Source organism: Myxocyprinus asiaticus, chromosome 20 (genome assembly GCF_019703515.2).
Source record: "Myxocyprinus asiaticus isolate MX2 ecotype Aquarium Trade chromosome 20, UBuf_Myxa_2, whole genome shotgun sequence".
Lineage (NCBI taxonomy): Eukaryota > Metazoa > Chordata > Actinopteri > Cypriniformes > Catostomidae > Myxocyprinus > Myxocyprinus asiaticus.
The window spans coordinates 39,375,890-39,400,145 of record NC_059363.1 but is presented as its reverse complement, the minus strand read 5'-3'; the positions used below and the strand labels follow the sequence as shown (position 1 = coordinate 39,400,145).

The window sequence follows — 24,256 nt, the reverse complement described above, 5'->3', positions numbered from 1 at the left end:
TCACCTATGTAGCATGCCATCTTCCAAACGTGCAGGAAAGTGAATGAATCTGGTGATGAAACTTGATGTTTTTTAAGGCATTTAAATATTTGCATAGACCGCCTCAGCATATTACTGTATGAATAGCGCGCTGTGTTGGTGGGTGGGTGTTGTTGGTGGATCACATTAGCGATAATGAGCTGAGCCAGGAGAAACTATACATTGCTTTGTTTCATACAGTTTACATTGCAGGAGAATATTTGTTTTAAATTTGAATTGTTTTATTTAAAAGTAGACATTTTGATCTTTCTTTAGACATATGTTTCATGTTTGTGTGATAAGTATTCGTGGAGTTTCACTTCATTTTTGTGACATGTTTCAGAAAGATGCTTGCGGAGACAGAGACGGCTGAAAGCGCACCCTGTTTATTTTCTTTATTTTACAAAAGCACAAGGTTTTGTTGTTATTGTGAGTGTACACAAATAAAAGTAGACCCTTTATAGTTTCTAATGAAGTCTTAACACTTATCTGTATGCCCAAAAATGATGGAGTATTTGAAGTTGTTTCCACTGTTATGCGGAAAAAATCCAGCAGGACGCGCCGGCGCCAAACACCTTTCCCGCCATTCTCAACGTCCCTTACTTTGCCCATTTTTGAAAAAGCTGGTTTTTGATAGCTATCGGCATATTTCTGTGCATGTTAACATCCTCAGTTTCGGCTAGGAGAGGCTGTCTCTTATGCAGAAGTTAGGCTAACTTGCTGCTGGTGTGTTTTTGCCATACGTTTTTTGCGAGTTCCACGGATTTGCATGGTGATGTGATAGTTGCATTGGGACATGACACTGTTGTTTGGCAAACACAGCTGTAATGCTTCAGTCTACTTCGAATCAGTGTTTGACTCTAGATCTCAACACGACCATCTAGACTAGCTTTCTAGCAGGCAGATCCGGGTATCATTGCGAGATGCTGCTCCGTTCTCCTTTGTGAGTGTGAGAGCTCAGTGCTGCTGCTCAGGGGAGGAATCTATTTTCGCTCTTAATGATGCATTGCTTGGTTGTAAACACTTATTAAGCAGTAGCCCTATTAGCACTACTAGTTATGTAGTTATTTACTGTATACTGCTTATTGAACAATACATCCATGCATTGAATGGAGAGCGTTGTATTGTATGATACAATTCAATTGTTTTTACATCCCTAGTCCAGACCACAAGATTCTCCAGGATTTGATGGAGGGCACAGTGGGTGACCAGATTTCTCTCACAGCCCCAGTGAGTACATTTACACGGGCAGTTATAATCGATCTACCATGGGTTTTTGCATTGTCAAGCTACAGTCTTAATCTCTCTGTCACACCATGCACAGTCAAATCGTTGAAGAAAGTACGTCAGCTGAGGAGGTGACATAGATGTTTTCTGGTTGACCTTTTGCATTATAGTAGCGCATCGAAGAAGTCAGCTACAGCAAACCCACACAGCAGCCACAACAACATGGAAAGCTTTACAGCCACATGCATTTCTTAAATTCTTTACGTGTTGATTTTGGTGGAGATCTGATGTACGTTATCTTTTGTGTTTATGGTGATGTCTGAAGGAAGAAGACGATACTATATGATCCTGGATTGTTCACTTGGACATTATCAGTCTTAACTCTTGTTGTAAAGCTTAATCAAAACATTTAGACTGAGGAGAGATGTCGTCAATAAATAGACGATTAAGAAAATATATGGTTTGTTTATATTTTCCTTGCAATCGCTGGTATTTCTTGTGTGAATACTTAAACAGTTCTGTATCTGTTCTTGTCATTTGCTTCAGACTGCATATTCAATAAATACCATGCTTTCTGCCTCATTCTATGAATGGAATCCACATGAGATCAGTAAAATAAGCTGTTATAACCCCTCGATGGTACTTGGAAGTAAGATATGCACAGTAAATAATGTGTTATTTGTAATGTTTACATCCTGAATTAATAGCACTAATGCTAGCATGCTAACCTTGGCCATAGTATGCATCTGTTACACTTTGTTATTATATGTAATGATGGAATGTGTGAAAATAGTCAACTTAAGGTCATGAATTTTTTTATTTATTTTTTTATTATTATACTTGTTTTATTAAAGAAAGACAGATATTGCTACTGCAAAGATCGGTGTTGGGTGATATGATTGTATCAATGGACAAAAGAATAGTAATTAGAGGCACATCAATGTCACAGGTGTGAATGGTTTACAGACAACTGATCCATCCAAAAACAAACATTTCTAGCATTCGGCATGTGTCTTTTCCATTAAAAAAAAAATCCAGATTTTCCATTAAAAAAATAATTAAAAGGTACACTATATTGCCAAAAGTATTCGCTCACCCATCCAAATAATTGAATTCAGGTGTTCCAATCACTTCCATTGCGACAGGTGTATAAAATGAAGCACCTAGGCATGCAGACTGCTTCTACAAACATTTGTGAAAGAATGGGCCGCTCTCAGGAGCTCAGTGAATTCCAGCGTGGTACTGTGATAGGATGCCACCTGTGCAACAAGTCCAGTCGTGAAATTTCCTCGCTACTAAATATTCCACAGTCAACTGTCAGTGGTATTATAACAAAGTGGAAGCGATTGGGAATGACAGCAACTCAGCCACGAAGTGGTAGGCCACATAAAATGACAGAGCGGGGTCAGCGGATGCTGAGGCGCATAGTACGCAGAGGTCGCCAACTTTCTGCAGAGTCAGTCGCTACAGACCTCCAAAGTTCATGTGGCCTTCAGATTAGCTCAAGAACAGTGCATAGAGAGCTTCATGGAATGGGTTTCCATGGCCGAGCAGCTGCATCCAAGCCATACATCACCAAGTGCAATGCAAAGCGTCGGATGCAGTGGTGTAAAGCACGCCTCCACTGGACTCTAGAGCAGTGGAGACGCGTTCTCTGGAGTGACGAATCACGCTTCTCCATCTGGCAATCTGATGGACGAGTCTGTGTTTGGCGGTTGCCAGGAGAACGGTACTTGTCTGACTGCATTGTGCCAACTGTGAAGTTTGGTGGAGGGGGATTATGGTGTGGGGTTGTTTTTCAGGAGCTGGGCTTGGCCCCTTAGTTCCAGTGAAAGGAACTCTGAATGCTTCAGCATACCAAGAGATTTTGGACAATTCCATGCTCCCAACTTTGTGGGAACAGTTTGGGGATGGCCCCTTCCTGTTCCAACATGACTGCGCACCAGTGCACAAAGCAAGGTCCATAAAGACATGGATGAGCGAGTTTGGTGTGGAAGAACTTGACAGGTCTGCACAGAGTCCTGACCTCAACCCGATAGGGCACCTTTGGGATGAATTAGAGCGAAGACTGCGAGCCAGGCCTTCTCGTCCAACATCAGTGTCTGACCTCACAAATGCGCTTCTGGAAGAATGGTCAGAAATTCCCATAAACACACTCCTAAACCTTGTGGAAAGCCTTCCCAGAAGAGTTGAAGCTGTTATAGCTGCAAAGGGTGGGCCAACGTCATATTAAACCCTATGGATTAAGAATGGGATGTCACTTAAGTTCATATGCGTCTAAAGGCAGATGAGCGAATACTTTTGGCAATATAGTGTATGTTCCAAATGAACCCCCCATACCGTTCAGCCCTCCAAAGCTCTCACAGTGGATGGTTAAGTCTTTAAAGGGAATAGGGCATAGGGACAATCTAGAGTTCTTGCAAACTAGCTGCAAACTTGCCACAAATTTGCGGAAAATTTGCCACTCATTATTTTCACATGCAAATGAGCTTGTGATTCACTGCAGATGTTTTACAGTAGTTTGCACCACTTCATCAGTAGTGGTGAACATGCAGCAATCATTTGGCTACAATGGACAATTCAGCCTGATCTCATTAATATACGTAGCTATTTGTACGTTTTAGATGCTTTCAAACATACAAGTTTGTATGTTTGGATAGACACTAAAACCTAAAATATGGACGTTTTAAAGCATCTAAAACGTAATATTTTTTTTTTTTTACATATTTACAACTTTAGAAACGTAAAACATTGATGGATCCAATACACGAATCAATTATATTTTTGTAAATTTGTACTGTTTTATAGATATTTTAGATCCCTTAACCCTACCCCAACATAACCATATTTCGACAATGCGGATGGAGATGGAGATCGTTGAATAAAAGGTTTGAATGTGGGTCTATTCTTCACAGAAAGCAGTCTGAAGATTTGGATTATGGCTAACAAATGTATGGATTGAATTTGTTATTGTTTTATGGTGTTTTTTGGGGGGGGGGTTTATTTAGTTCCCTATCTGTCACTCACTCGAAGTTGTGTCGATGTAGTGACACTAGGGGTCACACTTGGGAGCCTGAAACACCTCTGGTCTTTGATAAAAGGCCAATGAAAATTGGCAAGTGGTATTTGCATGCCACTCCCCGGACATACGGGTGTAAAAGGAGCTGGTATGCAACCACTCATTCAGATTTTCTCTTCGGAGCCGAACAGTCATGCTCATTGAGCTGAATTCTCACAACTGTTCATTCACCTCTGCTGGATCTGATGGCGCATTTCAGCGGCTTCTCCCTCCTCTGCACTGGTGCACTGCAGAGAACACCCCTGGGCGCTTCGACAGAAAAAGAGTATATTTTCTGAAAAAGTGTATTTCTCTAAAAGAGCGGCACACATGGAACGTCTTTTTAAAGACGCATCTTTTTAAAGATGCCTTTCCGATTGTGTGTTATTCCTGGTTGCGGTTGTTACCTCTCAACTTCAGACGGTCACGATTGCTGTCTTTCGTGTCTGGGCGCAACCCTCACAGAGGCAGCGTTTGTGGATGGTTCATGTTCTCACTACGAGAACATGACCATGGCAATCGCTGCTTGCTTTCGTAAGAATTTGGGGAATCCAATGGGATCGCCTCCGCCGGGTATCCCCCGCGGACCTCCCATTCCCCAGCACACTCGTCTGCCCTGATTGGGCTTCCTGATGAGTCCGCCGGCTCATCTCACGGCAAGTTCGACCACTTGTTCGGAGCCTGCGAAGCTGATGAGCTCTCGAGCGCAGCATCGGAGAGCGGGCTTGTCCAGTCGGACGCAGAAGCCTCAGCTGGGCTCCCCCCTTCGGGGTCGATTGCCCAGTCACAGGCTGATGCAGAGATGATGGACATGCTTTCCCGGGCGGCTGCGAGCGTCGGGCTAGAGTGGAACCCTCCGCTCTCCCCTGAACCCTCACGGCTCGATGATTGGTTCCTGGGCTTGTGGCGCCGCTCAAAGCAGCCATGCCCTGCTCCAGTGCCTTTCTTCCCGGAAGTGCACGAGGAGTTGACGAAATCATGGGAGGCACCTTTTACTGCCCTGGCCTACACAAATATGCCTTTCCCCCAGTGAGCCTACTTGCACAGACTCAGTGCGAGGTCAGGGAGGATGAGGAGCAGGTCGTCCTGGTAGCACCCTACTGGCCCACCCAGACATGGTTCTCAGACCTCACGCTCCTCACGACAGCCCCCCTTGGCAAATTCCCCTAAGGACCTTCTTTCTCAGGGACGGGGCACCACCTGGCACCCGCGACCAGACCTCTGGAATCTCCATGTCTGGCCCCTGGATGGGACGTGGAAGACCTAAGCGGTCTACCACCCGCGGTGGTAGACACGATCACTCAGGCTAGGGCCCCCTCTACGAGGCGCCTGTATGCCTTGAAGTGGCGTCTGTTCGCTAAGTGGTGTTCTTCCCGACGGGAAGAGAGAGGTTGGTAGGGCGGCTGTCCCCTTCCACCTTGAAGGTGTACGTTGCTGCTATAGCAGCACACCACGACACAGTGGACGGTAAGTCCTTAGGGAAGCACAACCTGATCATCAGGTTCCTGAGAGGCGCCAGGAGGCTGAACCCCTCCAGACCGCACCTCGTTCCCTCATGGGACCTCTCTGTAGTTCTTCAGGGTCTACAGAGAGCCCCCTTTGAGTTTTTGCAGTCACCTGAGCTTAAGGCACTCTCCTTGAAGACTGCCCTCCTGACTGCCCTCACTTCCATCAAGAGGGTAGGAGACCTGCAAGCATTCTCTGTCAGCAAAACGTGCCTGGAGTTCGGTCCGGGCTACTCTCACGTGATCTTGAGACCCCGACCAGGCTATGTGCCCAAGGTTCCCACGACCCCTTTTAGGGACCAAGTGGTGAACCTGCGAGCGCTGCCCCAGGAGGAGGCAGACCCAGCCCTGTCATTGCTGTGTCCGGTGCGCGCTTTATGCATCTATTTGGATCGCACGCAGAGCTTTAGGATCTCTGAGCAGCTCTTTGTCTGCTTTGGTGCACAGCGGAAAGGAAGCACTGTCTCCAAGCAGAGGATCGCCCACTGGCTCATTGACGCCATAGCTATGGCATATCATGACCAGGACGTGCCGCCCCCGGTAGGGCTACGAGCCCATTCTACCAGGGGTGTAGCGGCCTCCTGGGCCCTGGCCAGGGGTGCCTCTCTAACAGACATTTGCAGAGCAGCGGGCTGGGCAACACCCAACACCTTTGCAAGGTTCTACAATCTCCGGGTGGAACTGGTTTCGTCCCAGGTAGTGGCACGCAATACAAGCGGATAAGCCCGGGATAGCCAGCCGGGTGTATCACTTGCACATAGCGCCTTTCACCTCCTCTGAGCTGAAGACGTGCGCCATTAATTCCCAGTAGTGTTCACTACAACTATGTTCCCTGGTTGACTTCCTCCAAGCCCTGTGGCAGCCGAGTTTTCGGAGAGACTCGATGCCGGCCCAGTACACGTGCTAACTAAGAGCTCTGTTCTGGGATAGGTGCTCCGCATGTGGTGGTTCCCTGTAAGGTAACCCCATGCGATGTATATCTTCCGCTAATTTGTTTCCCTGTTGGCAATCTGCGTCTTCCTTGGGCAAAGCCCCCTCTGCCACAGTCTCCATGTTTGTAGTAACTCCTCCCCCGTTGGGTAGGATCTACCATGAGACTCTCCACATGGTCGGCAAGACCATGTGACATATTTTTCCACTTAAATATCCCTCCCTCTCTTTGGGCGAGGTGTGGTCTCCGCGGTGTCCTCCCCTTGGGAGGGACAGCCCCGACTAGACCTGGTGGCCCAGTCGGATAATCCCCCTTCTTTTTTAGGGAGTGGAAAAAAAGAAGGGGAAAAGAGGCCACGACTGGGTTAGCCTGTCTCTATCTTTTGGGTAGTTGACCTGTCCCCAAAGGGCCATCCGACACTCATAACTATGTTGGGGGAGGTTATGTGTCGGCCTGGTGCGCTGGCTACGAGGCACACAGTGGTCTTCCCATCACACACCACCAGTTCACGTAACACATTTCAGCCAGTTGCGGCGTTTCGTATAGAGACCCCTAGTGTCACTACATCGACACAACGTCGAGTGAGTGACAGATACGGAATGTCCTGGTTACTTGCGTAACCTCCGTTTCCTGATGGAGGGAACGAGACGTTGTGTCCCTCCTGCCACAACGCTGAACTACCCACTGAAATGGCCGGACCTTGTCTCGGCTCCTCAGCATAAAACCTGAATGAGTGGTTGCATACCAGCTCCTTTTATACCCATATGTCCGGGGGAGTGACATGCAAATACCACTCGCCAATTTTTATTGGCCTTTTATCAAAGACCAGAGGTGTTTCGGGCTCCCAAGAGTGACCCCTAGTGTCACTACATCGACACAACGTCTCATTCCCTCCATCAGGGAACAGTGGTTACGCAAGTAACCAGGACGTTTTTTGGCAAATTCTGAAAACTCCTTTTGTGTCCCATGGCAAACAAAAATAAAACTAAATGCTTAATAAATGATTAAACGATTACAGAATTTTTATTCATTTTAATATTTTAAAGTTTAGTCTTGGTTAAAGTGATGTAATCCTTTAAAATGTTTGTGTAGGGCAGCAGAAATCACACAGAACTGAATGAAACCATTAAAATGTCATATTATAATGTCAGCTGCATTAAATAAATGTGATGGCATTTAACTAATCTCATTGATTATAAATTAAATGCAGGGTTGGGGAGTAACGGAATACATGTAACGGGATTACGTATTTAAAATACAAAATATAAGTAACTGTATTCCACTACAGTTACAATTTAAACCATTGGTAATTAGAATAGTTACATTCAAAATGTATTTTGGAGGAAGAGATTACTTTGCATTTTATTGACATTTGTTTCATTTAATATTTAGTCCTTTCAGATGGGAAACATTTATACATATAAATGATGCGATCCAAAGTGCATTTGAACAGCGGTGAAACACTTTCTTATGATGTGTTACATTCATACGAGCAGACAGAGAAGTTTGAAGTAAGTTTGGAGCAGAAGAAATAGAAATAAACCTTATGTAAATTGTCAGCTTTACACTAAGCTAAAATGCTATTTCTTGCCATTTTACATGCACATGTTACCAGGCACGTTCATATTTTTTATGTTGAAAATTTACGTTGGATCATAATTTCTTTTCTTCTTGTAAGACCTTTGAAATTAGGGCAAAAATCGTATTCTTGATAATAAGTTTTCCTTGAAAAAATATCAAAAAATCCTTAAAACAATATAAATTTGATTGATCTTGTTTTAGAAACAACACTGCATAAGATATTTAGGTTTTTCAGAGAATGTATTTTTAACGTGTATTTTGTCTTACTGTACAGGCAGAGTTTTTATAGTCAAAACAAGTGAAAAAATGTGCTGAAGAAATAATCCAAAGTATTTAGAATACGTTACTGACCTTGAGTAATCTAACGGAATATGTTACAAATTACATTTTACAGCATGTATTCTGTAATTTGTAGAGGAATACATTTCAAAAGTAACCCTCCCAACCCTGATTAAATGTAATAACTGATTAAATCTATGAATTATTCAATATTAATCAATTCAAACAGTACATGTAAACATTTGTATGTTTCTATAGGTGTTAATACGTAAAATGATGACGTTTGGATGGAGTCAATATTGTACGTTTCAGTGTCTATGCAAACGAAGAGAATGTACGTTTGCTAGAACCAAACTTTACGTAAGAATACATATGAATTCTCATGAGATCACGTTAGACAATTTGCTGCAAGTTTCCAGCAAATTTGCCAGGCACTCTCGATTTTTGTAAGTCTTCTGAATGAAACACACCCTCTGGTGTTGATGTTCTTGCTCATCTTCTCTGCTTTGTGTTGCATTCAACTTCTTGGTTAAAACACGTGGCACCTCTGATTTTTGGAGCATGCGCAGAACGCTGAGGCCTATTGTGGACCGATTGAAGTGTATGCTAGACGGAACTGATCTACAATTGCATTATCTAGGTCTGTTAGTTAGATTTAGCAAAAACCGGACTGTTATGATTTCGGTCTAACTAACCCGTTTTCATTACATTTTAAAAAGACAAATTATTGCTTTTGTCCTACTGAAATCAGACTTTTAAAGTGCATGTAAATGCACTCAGTGACCTGTAGGAATTGTGCCTTTTAATACTGTCTTACAGAATGTCAAACCTCTCACCAGCGACTGGGTATAAATAGTGTCCAGTTCATATCAGTCAGTAGGTCTATTTGTGGGACTCTCAGCATTGGTAATGTTTGCTTGGGCAAAAGTGGGTCAATAGTACTACAAGCTTGAAAGTGTCCTCCTGAATTCCACATCATGCCCATGAATCCTGTAAACATTTCCACCATTCAACTGTTCCTGCTGAGCTGACTGTATAAACACCTTGTTTATTACAGATCATTTAAGGGCAGGTACCTCTAGGAAACCTGGAGCATAGAAAGCTGAAAATCTGTAAATACAGAATAGTGTTCTGGATAGGAGTGGAAGCCTTGAGGGAATGACTAAGTCAAGATGACTAATTTACCCCAGCAGTTTAATTTGGCAACTTTTCACCTCTAAATTTGTTGTGACTTCACAGGTTATCTTATAAAGATACCTGCATTATTGTCTCTTTCAACCAAGAGTATATTTGATTGATCACACAATAATAAAAGATTGTTAGTGGTGCTTGCTAAGGTAAGGATCACTATTATTATATGTTCTAAACACCTAAGCTTAAATTTTCTTTTTTGGTACTCATTCCACACATCCTGTTTATGTGTTTATGCTACAGACATGAATCATACTGCCAGTCATGTAGCTTGTTGAGTGGAGGTGTGCTATTAATTTTCTAAGCAATCAAACTAAAGGCTTTTTTTTTTTTTTTTTTTTTACACCAAATGTAAATTTTCAATTTAATGCTGCGATAAAGATGTTGCATACACACCTGGAGCAAACGTTTGCATGGCGACATGTTTGTGTGTGTTGATTTGTTTTTTCTTCGACTGGCTATGAAATGCTCTGACCAACAATATATGAGCTTTGGATCTTGTGTCAGGAGCTGCTGCAGTAACCAGAACCAGCGCAACTGGTGCGGCTAAAGCACAGATAGTTGTTTTCCTGGACTGAATCAACAAATATTTTCTAATATAGGTTATTATAACATGTAAATTATATTGCTGGATCTCTGCCTTTAAAATGCATCCCCTTTAAAAACTTTCTGATGTCTACACAATGTATTTCCTTTTGCTGCATTTTTGCCTTTGCATTTAATCTTATGTGAGTTCTTCTCACAATATAATATATATTGCAGCATATTTGACTTTTTAATCACTTTTTTAATAAACAGTTCTATGAATCTTATGTGTTTTTTTCTTCTCCAAATATATTAATATGATTGCTGTGACAGTGTACTCTGTATATTTCTTTGTATCAACATGTGTTTGTATATCAAACAGCTGTTCTGTTTTTAACAGTTTAAAGTAACTAATAATGGGTCAGACTGAAGATGGGTTTTGTTGGTTGAGATCTGTGTATTATTGCTTGCATTATTATACAGACTTTGAGCGTTTAGGTGTCATTTTTAATTCGTACAATGCAGTGTTTTGAACAGATGTCAATGACAAATAATCAGCATTGTTCTAATTGATAACAATTGATTGTTTGTTCTGTTAATAGTATTTTTTTTACACTCAATTATTTCTAATCACCCCGCAGACTGTATTTTCATAATACTGACAGTCAACTCGATCATCTCGCTAGAGAACTCGCTTGCTTTTCTTTCGTATTATGATAGACCTTTTTCAAACTCCGGGTTTTGGAACGCGGAAGTAAACGTTTGCAGGGTAAACTTTGACAGCGTTGAATGGGAGATCTCAGCAAATATTATTTTCACTTACCCATTTGCTTTAAGACCAAAATAAAAAAAATCCACTTTTACGTTTTAATGACTTTCCAGAAGAGGAAAAAAATAGAGAACGGTGGATTAAGACTGTAAAATGGGAAAAGATGCCAAATTTACTGTCACTCTCTCAGCAGCGGTAATAGAACCCCCTCGCAACTGTGGTAATTCGTTTTTTAAAACTAATTCCAGGGTAATATAACACAAAGCATAATGTTATAAATTTACATTCAATATTTAAAAAATTTATAATATATATATATATATATATATATATATATATATATATATATATATATATATATATATATATAAAAACATAAAAAACATTTATATTTACGCTGCTAAATAAGGCGGAAACGCATCATCACAGTCTGTGAAAAAGGTCTATTCCATGCTGTTTTGCAAGTAGTTCTTCTCAGCCGTGATAGGCAGAGGGTAGACCAGCTGAATGGTGCATTGTGCCACCTACCTTACCGGGGTAAAATTGCTTGTCTATTAGCACCACCTATTGTAAAGATATGAATGTGCTAACGGAGAAAATTCACCTTGCTTTTAACTTGAAAGGGCGATTCGTCAGCGATTTGTTTTGCATTATGGCATCGCCTCTGGTCTGAAAAGGTCTTAATGGTTTACACCAGATAGACAACGATACGGCTAAAATATTGAAGGAGGGACCTGAGCTATATCTAAGGACCATAATATCAGGGTGAACTCATGGTGGGCTCTTTTGACATGGACCAGTAAGCAAACACTTAGCAACAATCCACAACACCCTAGCATAGCACAGCATGCATTTTCTTAATAAAATCTATTTTATTTTGGTGCAACAGACCAATCAGTTAAAAGAAAGAAGATCAGCATTAATTTGTGTGCCACTGTTAAATGAAGACCACCATGTCTGAAATTTTACCTCCTCAGACAGCTAAGCTTGGATGAATTTTCCACACAAATGTATATCATTCGCATACTTGACCTCTGATCCCAAAAATGCTCTCTAAAATATTTGTTAAAGGAGAGAAACATGACAGCTGCATTGTAAACAGCACCGTAAACCTGACTTATTGCAATTTGTCATCTTCTATTTTAATCATAATGATTCTTGTTAAAGTGACCGAAGAACCAATGCTTCCTCAAATAGTCTGCTCGCACACATGTGTGAACCAAGTTCACACTGCTCAAAAGCAGATGTTGATATGGAAGAGAATGAATTCATAAGAGAATGAATGAAATGGAGGTTAATCAACATCCCTTGTGGATCCATGCTTTCCTGTGATTTAGCAGAAATGTTTAGCCTTTCAGAGAGGCACATTCATGGGGCCAAAAAGCCCTAAAAGTAAATGCCCAGTTGTTTGTAAAGAACAATGCATCAACCTGTGAAGTCTGATCACTGGCTCCAATAGTGAGTGAGTGTGTGTGTCGGTCTGTCTGTCTGCTGGCCCACATTAAAGGAAAGCAGAATTTCTGTGCTGCCACATTAGATTAAACCTCAACTGATGGTCTAAACATGGATGCATTTAAGTATTTACAACACACCTGACATACCCAAATACTGCAAAAGCTGACATAAATTTACAGCCAAATTAGGGGTGATAGCTTTGTTCTAAAACCTAGTCTTTTGCCTATCTAGACTATCTAACCAAAGGCGTCATACCCATTCAAACTGATGAGCCAAGTGGATTTTGAATGGTTTATTCAATGGTTAACTTCCAAAAAAAAGTATGTTCCTTCAATAGTTAAGTGGAATGATTATTGTAGTTAAAGAGTGTTTTTCTAAAACACTGTAGTAGAAATACCGCTATAGGCGATGGCTCGCACTCATGGGGAAGGTTGAGCACCCAAGTGATGTTAATAAAAGATATCAAATAAAAAAAAAAAAGTGTGGCTTCTATAAACTATTGTCTCTTCATTTTTAAAGAAAGCGACTTATCTTATTGTGTGCTATTTTAGTGTGAATTTTATTGTAGAGTCATGACACAGCTGCTCCTCCAGAAAAAATTGGTGCATGACGCCTCTGTATTGATCTATAGTTAAACATCATAGGTGCCTGTCTGTTAAGCATGTTTTATGCTTAGAGTATCATGATGTTAACTTAGTACATTGCTAATGTCAAATCTCATGTAAAGAGGTCAACCATTGTGGTGCATGGAATTGCTGCCTTCAGGCCAGGACTGGCCACCAGGAGAACCGGGAGAAATCCCAGTGACGTGGCCTGTCTTGTGACTGATTTGCCCCACTTGTTTTTATTATTATTTTATTGGCTATTTACAGTCAGCAATTAATTTTTAATTTGCTTTTAAACGGCATTCGGGAGTTTGCTGATTTATTTATTTATTTATTTTTTTAGCTTATTTTCAGAATACAGTCACGTTTTGGGACTTGCTGTTAAATATTTCTTTTTAGTTATTATTAGTTATCTTATAATACATTTATTATTAGATATTATAAAGATTTGATGCTGCCAAAGAAAAGCAGATGTTAATTAAAATGATCTGTAATTAAAAAAATAATAATAATAATTAAGGCCTTACATTGTTATAATGTTCAGTTTTAGATAGTTTTACAGCTAAAGAGCCAAGAGCAGTGTGTGCTATCTTTTGTTTTACCCAAATATTAGTTATTCAAGCAGGAAAAAGTTGATTCCAGACTTTATTAGCTTCAGTAGAACATGTACTTGCATGCACTCTCTAGAGGTAAACCCAGGTTTAATTCAATCAAAATAATTCAGTTACTTTAAGATGACATTTTGGCCCTCAACTTAAAATGAGTTTGACACCCCTACCCCTGTTTTAGTTTGATTTTAGCCAGTTGAACAATTGTTTATATTAAATATTTAGTTGGTTTTTTAGGATATGTTTAAAAATCAAGGATATATTTATTGAAAAGACAATATTTTACATACAGGATATGTTTGTTATGTGCTAATGACTAATGTTATAGGTGGCAGGGAGTTGGTATAAATATAAAAATTAGGCACAATAGAAATACAAACAAAATCAACAATGGTATCACTTTCCCAACATTTGTTAAATTATTCTTCAAGTAATATGAATTATGCTTTTTTTTATTTATTTATATTTTTAGATACATTACAGTAGGTTATCAGTGGTTTAACAAATTGCTTTCAATTTATCAGGTGGCCTGCATGAGTGCAAGTCTTCTGGCCAAATATTTTTCCTCAGTCTGGCCCTGGCTGCCTTTGTAGTACATTTTAGATCAGCTGTTTGTGAGGTTCCATTTAAGTTAGGATGCTGCTTTGACTTGTTAAATAATTCTCAAATTCCAATAAGCATACTCACTGATCTGTTTTTTAGTCAGACAATGTTGACTGTTACATGTGAAGGCTTGGCTCAGGTTTTCATGGTGAAAGTTGTAGATGGTCCTTCCCCAAAGGCGTAGTCTATCCTTCCATTATCAGATGAGAGAAGAGAGAGGAAGTGATTTGGACTGAATAGAGAGATAGAGGGAGGATTGACTTTGCTTATATATCTCTGTTGCACGTAGGCATTTAAAGGAGTAAATCATCCAAAAATGAAAATTATGTCATCATTTACTCACCCACATGACATTTTTTTTCTTTCTGTGGAACATTAAAATAAATTTTTAGCAGAATGTACAAGCTCGTCTTTTCTATACACTAAAAAAACACATAGTGACTAAAAAGCACTATAGTCGATATGAGGAACAGACCAAATATTTAAGTGATTATTCCCTGAAAATCCTCATCACCACCATAGCTCTTAGGTCTGATGCACACTAAAGACATGTCGTGCCAGATTTAGCATCAGTGATGCCAAACACCATTGGTTGTAATGTGTCTCTCGATACCAATCTTGATGTGCACAAGCTCAAATGAGATTTGAAAGCTATGGAGGAGAGGAAGATCTTCAGAAATATGAACTTTAATGGAGTTTATGAAGTAAGCTTCATGGAGTTATTTTTTCCACAATCCCCCTCCATCTGGTGGAATTAGCCTCTCTAGTCCCATTATTAAAATACACCTACTTTAGAATACAAGCAAAATCTGCACCAAATGTGTCTTGAAATTGCATGAAATGTAGTCATGTGTGTGTGCATCTCTGTATACTCTAAACACACGTGTGACCAAGCAGATGGGAGAGATCAAGCCGTGTTTACATGCAGTCAGCCAGTTCTGTAGCCTTGTTATTTATGTAATGCAATCTGTTCTTCCATATTAAGCTCCCTTCTCCACACGCACATGTACACACGCACACACAGACACACACACCCACACACACACACCACAGCAGACAATGACTTGTGTGCTGTCCAGGCAGACTAATGTCCTATTATGGTCAAGGATAAGTCTATCTTTCATGTCACACATACTTCAGCTAAAACTTCTTAATACATTTAAAAATAAAGTTTTACTGATGATCCACAGGACATTCAATTATGTAACTCAAGAATAGTTCCCTAAAAAAAAGAAAATTATGTCACCATCCACGCAACCTCTTGTCATTCCAAACATCTATGATTTTATGTCTTCTATAGAACAAGAAGTTATGTAGCAAAATGTCCAGTCTGCCCTTTTTTATGCAACGAAAGTGAATGAAAATGATGGATGGACTATGACAGATGTAGGATGTTTGTTTCTGCCTTACTTTACAAATGATTAAATATTGTAACAATTTTACATTTTTACATAATTTTTATGTAAAGCACTGATTCTCGGAGTACTTACTGTTAACACTTATTTACACTCATGACGTGTTCATTTTAATTTATTTATTTTATTTTTGTCATAATGTTTTGTCTTTTGACGAAAATATCATTTAGCGTAATTTAGTCAGCATTTCTTCAGGTCATATTTTATATATATATTTTTATTTTAGTAATTTCTAAGTAAAATAGTGAAATACCCCTAAAAAAAAATGACAATAATTATACAATGTTCTTAATACTTACTCCCCTTCTGCCCACAGCTTTGTATAATAATAACCTTATCCAACTTATTTTGCAACACGGAAGCAAGCGGCTGTGTTTCCTGAAAGTGTGACAGAGTTCTGCTGTCATTGACCGAAACGTAAATAATTAGAAGGATAATAAGACCAGAATTGAGTGATATGTGCTTATAAACTATTACATGACCACAGGATGTACAGCAGAATAATATGCCAATGTCAAATAACATTATGGTAAAAGATTAAGTAGATTATTCACTTGTTGTTGTGTGTTGTATTGAAGAGAAAATAATAAAATCTGCTTCTTACTTTACCGAGAGCGTGACGATGCAGTTTTTTAATGTCTCCATGTAAACCACCATTCATATTTATCTGCTAAACCTCAGATGTTGCCCTTATATATTAATTTATAAAGGCGATCAGTACTTTCTCTCTCATAAAAATTCATAATAATAATAATAATAATAATACATTTTATTTGTAATGTGCCTTTCTTGTACTCAAGGTGCTACAGTATATTACTATCACAATAACAACAATCACAAACAAATTAACAAATACAAACCTGATTAAAAAGGTAAGTTTTAAGCAGTTTCTTAAAACAATCAAATGAAGGAGCACTCCTAATGGAAACAGGTAGTGAGTTCCACAGCTTAGGAGCAATGGAAGAAAAGGCCCTACCACCCATGGTTTTCAATTTACAAAGAGGCTGATATAGAGAGATAGAACCAGCAGAACGAAGAGAACAGAAGTATACGATTGTAACCAAATCACGATGGCAAAATGCGATTAATGGTAAAACTATTTGAGCTGCAAACCAAATATGTTTTTGAAAATAGTTATTAATGTTAAAAATATGTTGACATATGTTCCCAGCCTGCAATATAAAGCAGTATAAATCATTATTTTTGTATCGCTAACATAGCTGGTGATGGCTTATACCGGAAGACCCTGCACTCTGACCCCGGCTTAGCTGGGATATGTGAAAAAAAGAATTTCACTGTATATGTGCAAATGTATGTGTGATAAATAAATATAATTATAAATTATTATTATTATTATTATAGAGTTTCACATTCAAGGGTATAATGGCGGAGCCCTAGTCACGCTGAAAAAAAAGGTGGATATATCAGAGATTCTTTTATTTACAGAGATAAACACCTCCACGGTTCTGTCATAGGAGAGAGTGTAATGGTCAACTAGCATGTTATGACAGTGAGTCACCATTTGTAGATAATATACAAATGAATGGGGAGAGCTGTAAAATGACACATACCTGTCGCAAAATCGTCCGTGACTTCTCTTATAAAAGAGAAAGTTATTGTAGTAAACTCCACACATGGGGGGGGGGTATGAGTGGGACATCATACCATCCTCCACATTGGCCAGCATGTGAGAAGGCATCCATGAAATTGTCAGGCTACACACTGTCAATAACACTCAGGCTAGAGGCCAAAATCAATAGACATACAGTACATATGCAGAAACACTGTACATTCACACAGTACCTTATGCATGGACATCAGTAAAGTATTAGTCCCTTGTGACTTTCAGCTAGTCAGGTATCACAAACATCTTTTTAGCCGCTGATTGTTATGAAAGTAGTGATTTGTCTCGTTTCCTCAGCTTTGCCATAATAACATACTCTCATAACGAAACCTTAAGCCAAATTTTTGCCTGCACCACCAAAACATCACCCATATTTTAAAGGTCTTTTTGGTGCTCTACTAAACTTATTTAGGAGGATTTTAATACTTTACCCAAGGCTCCATTTTAAAATTAAATTAATTTAAAATTGGAATCATTTTTTCATTGTTTTGTTATTTAATTCAAAATGTCTGAGTTGTGGCTTAAAAAAATTAGAAAAGCACCTTTATCAAAAATAATCATAAAAGTATTCCATGCTGATCGATCGTACGCTTCATTCCAGTTCTTCAGAGACTGCTTGATGGCTTTGTGTGTGGAACAGACCCAAATTTAAGTCTGTTTTCAATGATGACCATCAGCTCCATCCCACACTTATTCAAACATTAGAAAATTGCCACCTCATCAACAGTTACAACAGCTTTGACATCAGTACTGTCAAATGCAAATGGGTGTGGATGTATCTTTCTAAATGAGATACAGTATGACTGCCTTTTTCACTCTGTTCCTCATACAAAGCTATCATATGGCATAAGACAACTTGTAATTCAACATGAGTGGTTTGGAAAACTTTTATAGGGCTTTTTTAAAATATAAAATAATAATAATAATAAGTTTAATAAAACATATTGTAGTTAAGCAATATTGTGGATACTAAATGATACAGTAACATCCAAAAATTGCAGAGCCTATGACGGAATTCTCTGAACTGAGGAGGGATTGTTCTGTTTATGACATGGTGCAGGCAAAAGTTGTACAGGGATGTCTGCATTGTGAGACTGCCCTGGCCAATAATGGCAGATATTTGCCAAAGGTTTGACAGTAGTGGAGAGCTGCAAACTGTTTTATTTACAAATTAGTGGTAAGTTTGGTAACTATCCATCCTTGATAGTACATATGTGATGTAGTGTGTCCCAAATAATAGTGTTAGTATCATAGCCCAGATATTTCTTGTTTTGTTCTTTACAGATATTCCTCATTTAGTTCCCTATCTGTCACTCACTCGAAGTTGTGTCGATGTAGTGACACTAGGGGTCACTCTTGGGAGCCCCAAAAAAAGGCCAATGGGAATTGGCGAGTGGAATTTGCATGCCACTCCCCCCGGACATACGGGTATAAAAGGAGCTGGTATGCAACCACTCATTCAGATTTTCTCTTCGGAGCCGAGCGGTCGCATTCAGTGCACTGAATTCAATTCTCCCTTCCGTTCACCTCAAACTGCTGAATTTTTGGCGCATTTCAGCGGCTTCTCCCCCTCTGCACTCGTGGAGTGCAGAGAACGCCCCTGGGCGCTTTGGCAGAGCAAAACAAAGAGTATATTCTAAAAAGAGTATATTTTCATAAAAGAGTGGCACACACGGAACATCTTTTTAATGATGCCTTTCCGTTTGTGTGTTATTCCTGGTTGCGGTCGTTATATCTCAGCTTCTGATGGCCACGATCGCTGTCTTAAGTGTCTGGGCGCTGCACACACAGAGACATTGTTTGTGGATGGGTCTTGTCCTCATTGCGAGAACATGACCATGGCAACGTTGCAGCTCCCCACCTCGGTCCTTCTACCTACGGCTATGAGGCCGCGTCGGTTAGCACTGGGGGGCACCTTTTACTACCCGATCCCGATCTTTCAGCTCCCCCGCTCTCACTACCCTCGATGGTGGGGCGGCCAAGGGGTATTCGGTGATCCCCCAGGTGGATGAGGTGCTCGTGGTGCACTTGTGCCCACAGAGTGCTGCCACCTGGCGTGGGTGCCCGAAGCTCCCATCCAGGGCCTGTAGGTTTACGTCGTCTCTGACGACTAAGGCCCACAGTGCCGCTTGACAAGCCGCCTCCGCCCTGCACGCCATGGCTCTCCTGCAGGTACACCAAGCCAAGGCGCTAAAAGAGCTGCACGAGGGTAGTTCTGACCCGGGATTGATGCAGGAACTGTGCTCGGCAACCGACCTTGCTCTCCGGGTGACGAAGGTCACGGCACGGTCTCTCGGGCAGGCGATGTCCACCCTGGTGGTCCAGGAGCGCCACCTTTGGCTCAAACTGGTCGAGATGAGAGAGGCAGACAAGGCACGGTTCCTTGACGCTCCCATTTGCCAGGTTGGCCTGTTTGGCGACACCTTCGAGTTCATCCTAGTAGCACCCTACTAGCCCACCCAGACGTGGTTCTCTGACCTCATGCTCCTCGCGACAGCCCCCCCGGCGAATTCCCCTGAGGAAGGACCTTCTTTCTCAGGGACGGGGCACCATCTGGCACCCACGACCAGACCTCTGGAATCTCCACGTCTGGCCCTTGGACGGGACGCAGAAGACCTAAGTGGCCTACCACCCGCGGTGGTAGACACGATCACTCAGGCTAGGGCTCCCTCTACGAGGCGCCTGTATGCCTTGAAGTGGCGTCTGTTTGCTAAGTGGTGTCCTTCCCGACGCGAAGACCCCCAGAGATGCACAGTCGGATCGGTGCTTTCCTTCCTGCAGGAGAGGCTGAAGGGGTGGCTGTCCCCCTCCACCTTGAAGGTGTATGTAGCCGCCATTTTGGCACATCACGATGCAGTGGATGGTAAGTATTTGGGGAAGCACGACTTGATCATCAGGTTCCTGAGAGGCGCTAGGAGGTTGAATCCCTCCAGACTGCACCTCATCCCCTCGTGGGACCTCTCTGTAGTCCTTCGGGGAATTCGTCCAGAATCTTCCTTAGGCAGAGGCCCCTCTGCCCCCAGTCACCATGTTTGTAGAAACTCCTCCCCCTTGGGTAGGACCTACCATGCGACTTCTCCACATGACATACTTCTGACAAGACTCGGTAAGACCATGTGACATATTTCCACTCAAAATACCCCCCTCCCCTTCTCTGGGCGGGGTGTGGTCTCCGTGGTGTCTTCCCCTTGGAAGTGACACCCCCCCGATGTAGACATTTATGGCCCCCAGTCGGTTAACAAATTCCACTCTTTTTGGGGAGAAAAAAAGAGGAAAAGAGGCCACGGCTGGGCTAGCCTGTCCCTATTGTTGGCAGTCCACTTGTTCCCAAAGGACCGTTCGATGCTCATAAGAGCGTTGGGGGAGGTTACGTGATGGCCTGGTGCGCTGGCTACGAGGCACACAGCGGTCTGCCCATCTCGCACCACCAGTCCACGTAACACAGTTCAGCTAGTTGTGGCATTTTGTATAGGGACCCCTAGTGTCACTACATCGACACAACGTCGAGTGAGTGACAGATAGGGAACATCATGGTTACTTTTGTAACCTCCATTCCCTGATGGAGGGAATGAGACGTTGTGTCCCTCTTGCCACAATACTGAACTACCCGCTGAACCTTGTCTCGGCTCCTCAGCACAAAACCTGAATGAGTGGTTGCATACCAGCTCCTTTTATACACGTATGTCCGGGGGAGTGGCATGTAGATTCTGCTCGCCAATTCCCATTGGCCTTTTTTTGGGGCTCCCAAGAGTGACCCCTAGTGTCACTACATCGACACAACATCTCGTTCCCTCCATCAGGGAACAGAGGTTACGGAAGTAACCAGGACATTTTGAAATCCCATAATGAAATACACTGATTCTATTTGTTTTTTGTACGTCACTGTCTTTTTATTCCCCTCAGACATTGGTAAATATCATCTACAGTGACCTTGAACATCTACTGGGGCCCTCAAGAAAGGGTAACCTACGATATTAATCTAAAAAAGGGTAAGAGAGAGAGATAGAGGGAAAATGAAAAGATTCCATTCGGCCACTGTGAAAGAGGCAGTTTGTAATACCAGAGATTCCATTAGTCCCCCAGGTCTTGTCTCGAAGACATGGTGGAATGAATTCTTTGGGAAACATGTGAAAAGAATGTGAAAATATTCTTCATATGGTGGTGGGGGGGATGCAGAAAAGTGTATTTACATTACAGAAAGCCAAAGCTGTGCAAGGAAGATTAGATGTAGAGAGACACGCTTTTATGTATTACATCATTTACAACTAAAACCAACTCTCTTTAAAACTCACTTTTGGTGCCCCCCTGTGGGCATTTTACCTGGAAATTGAAGACTACATATCACTTCCCACTTCGGCCTCTGGGGGCAGTAGTTCGAATGTTGGTTAGCACAGACTTTTCAAAACTTTCTATATTTTTCCCCAATTTACAGTGATTTTTACAGATCAGTCGGTTCAAATCCCTAACTAAGTTTAGTGCAGATATAGAGGTTTCTCTAAATGCTGTGATAGCTAGAGGAAATGCCAAATAAAAAAGAGGGGTATGGAAGTGGCTGTGTTTGTACAGAAAATGTGATCGACGCCGCTGCTCTCACAAGTGAGAGACAATAAAACAAGAGAAAGGAATCGTTTGAGGTTTGTTTGTGTGTCAGAAATGCTCCTCCCTCTCCTCTCTACTGACCTACTTCCAGCACCTCACTGAATGATGCGATGTGGTTGTGGGCTGAATGAGAAATGGCAGCATCCCCCCTTCTCTCTCTCCACACACACACACACATACACACCGCCATTCTCCAGAGCAATTACAGGCTACCCTGCCTACTTGCTCTGCCCTATGGCGTATGTGTGTCAAAGACAGCATGGATATTATTATGCATTATTGTGTGCACAGAATTAGATTTGATTTTTGTTAATTTTTCAGTTTATCTACATATCCGAATCCATATTTACATCATTGGCTGTTTCATTCTCAATAATGTAACCTCTGTGCCATCATCAGGGGTCTCAGCAAAGGGAGTGTCTGCATGAATTGACTGTACAGAAATGTTGCACAGTGTCTTCCCAGCTGCAGTTAGCCAATGGTATCAACCAATTATGGTAACCTGCCAAAAATCCAGTTATTTTTGATATTGTAAACAATAATATTTTAATTTTGGCTCTCCTGCAGTGTAGTTTGTAATACTTATTTCTAATATTTTACCACTCAGTATTTTATGTTCTTGCCACATTCTACCATTTTCTTTTTATTTGCCAGTTTCAGATCTGCCTAAAATGCCAGCATTACAGTGTCTCTTGCAAATGAAACTGGTGTTTGGTTTGTACTGCTTATTGAAGCTGCCAATTTAGGACTTGTGAGTGGTCTGTTTCTAAAATTAGGGACTCGGATATACTTGTTGTCTTCTTGTTGTCGTGCTTCTGGGCCTTCCACATTCTCTCTCTATCCAGGGTAGATCCAGTTCGTTGTATTCTTTCAAGACAGTCATGGATGTAGTAGCTTTATCCTTCAAAAGAACAATAGACTGTTGAGATTCTACAAAGGTTTGTTTCTTTTTGTCCATTTTAAAACAAAAATTTGATCTGCAAGGGTAAAGTGAATTGCAAGAAATGCAAGTGTACTCAATACTTACAGTACTACAGTAAAAATACACTGTATTGCAATGTCCATATTAAAGTAGATACAAGTAGCACATCCGTTTTCAACTGTTTAACAAAAATAAATGTTTCTTGAGTACCAAATTAGCACATTAGAATAATTTCTTTTGGATTACGTAATTTTTTTTCATAGTAGACTTGTGTAATGACTGCTGAAAATGGAGCTTTGGCATCAATAGGTAAAATTTGTATTTAAAAATAATAAAACATATTTCAAACAGTAATAGTTTGCAGTATTACTAATGTTTAAGGTAGTGTTTTTGATCAATTTAATTCATCCAAGGTGAAAAACCCCCAACATAATTAAAATGTTCTTTTAAAAACAACTTTTGAAGGGTAGTGTTTTTCTGAGTGAAACAGGACTTTCAAGAAAAATTGTAGGGTGGTACTTGATTTTATCATTGGGAATTGATTGGATTTTTTGTTTTAATGAGTGGTGGTGGGTAAGAACAAGTTACCACTTTTTATTATTGTTATTTTTGATGGGCTTTTTGCTTTGTTACTCATCTGAAAATGTTGAGAGACAGGAAAGTGGATGGAGAGAAATCAGGAATGCGATCATGACATGACAGACAAGATTCCTACTTGCCACCCATAAGTACAAGTGCTCTTATGTGTCGTGACCATGTGCACTACCCGCTACACCACAGCTCTGACCAAATTACCACAGTTTTATTGTAGTAACAATAACTATGGTATTTTAAAAACTATGGTTACCATGGTAACTTGGGGTGTAACATTGCAGCTGATCAACAACACTGTGAATTTACTACAATCTCCTGATTTGTATCTTGGCAATAAACCGTGTTTAATAAAGCTGTTAAGATGCTGTAGGGGTAAGCGATTGGCTTGGATCCCCTATGAGAAAGGAATTAATGGAGATGAGATCTCTTGGAGATGAAGTAAACAAGACCTTACAACCCTGGAGCGATTACAGCTCACTGACATGAAAGGGAGATGCAGGATCGAGAAAGAGATAGCAGTGATACTCTGTGAGAGAGACTCAAGCTAGCATCCTAAAATGCAAGGGTAAAAAATACAGAACAAGGAGAGTTAAAAGTCGGAGACAGTAATTCCTAAGACTGAGAAAAGTTACTAAAGTAATTGGAAGCTAATTTCAGGTTTAATTTCAAAAGGGAGTAAAACAGTGTTTTAAATTAATCGAATTAAATTAAATGAAAAGACTTCAAACCATTTCATGGGATCTTTAA

The 24,256-nt window shown here is 40.8% G+C and overlaps 1 protein-coding gene across 6 annotated transcripts in view; it reads left to right on the top strand.

Annotated features, from left to right (window-relative positions):
• Positions 1–24,256, top strand: part of daam2 (dishevelled associated activator of morphogenesis 2) — a 311,361-nt gene that overhangs the window by 116,898 nt on the left and 170,207 nt on the right. The window contains exon 1 of one of the 6 annotated variants that reach the window (XM_051646196.1): positions 22,849–22,931. The exons of the other annotated variants lie outside the window; for them this stretch is intronic. The gene's annotated coding sequence lies outside the window, so the exon portion shown is untranslated. Of the gene's footprint in view, positions 1–22,848; positions 22,932–24,256 lie in introns of those variants that run through there. 6 annotated transcript variants of the gene reach the window in all.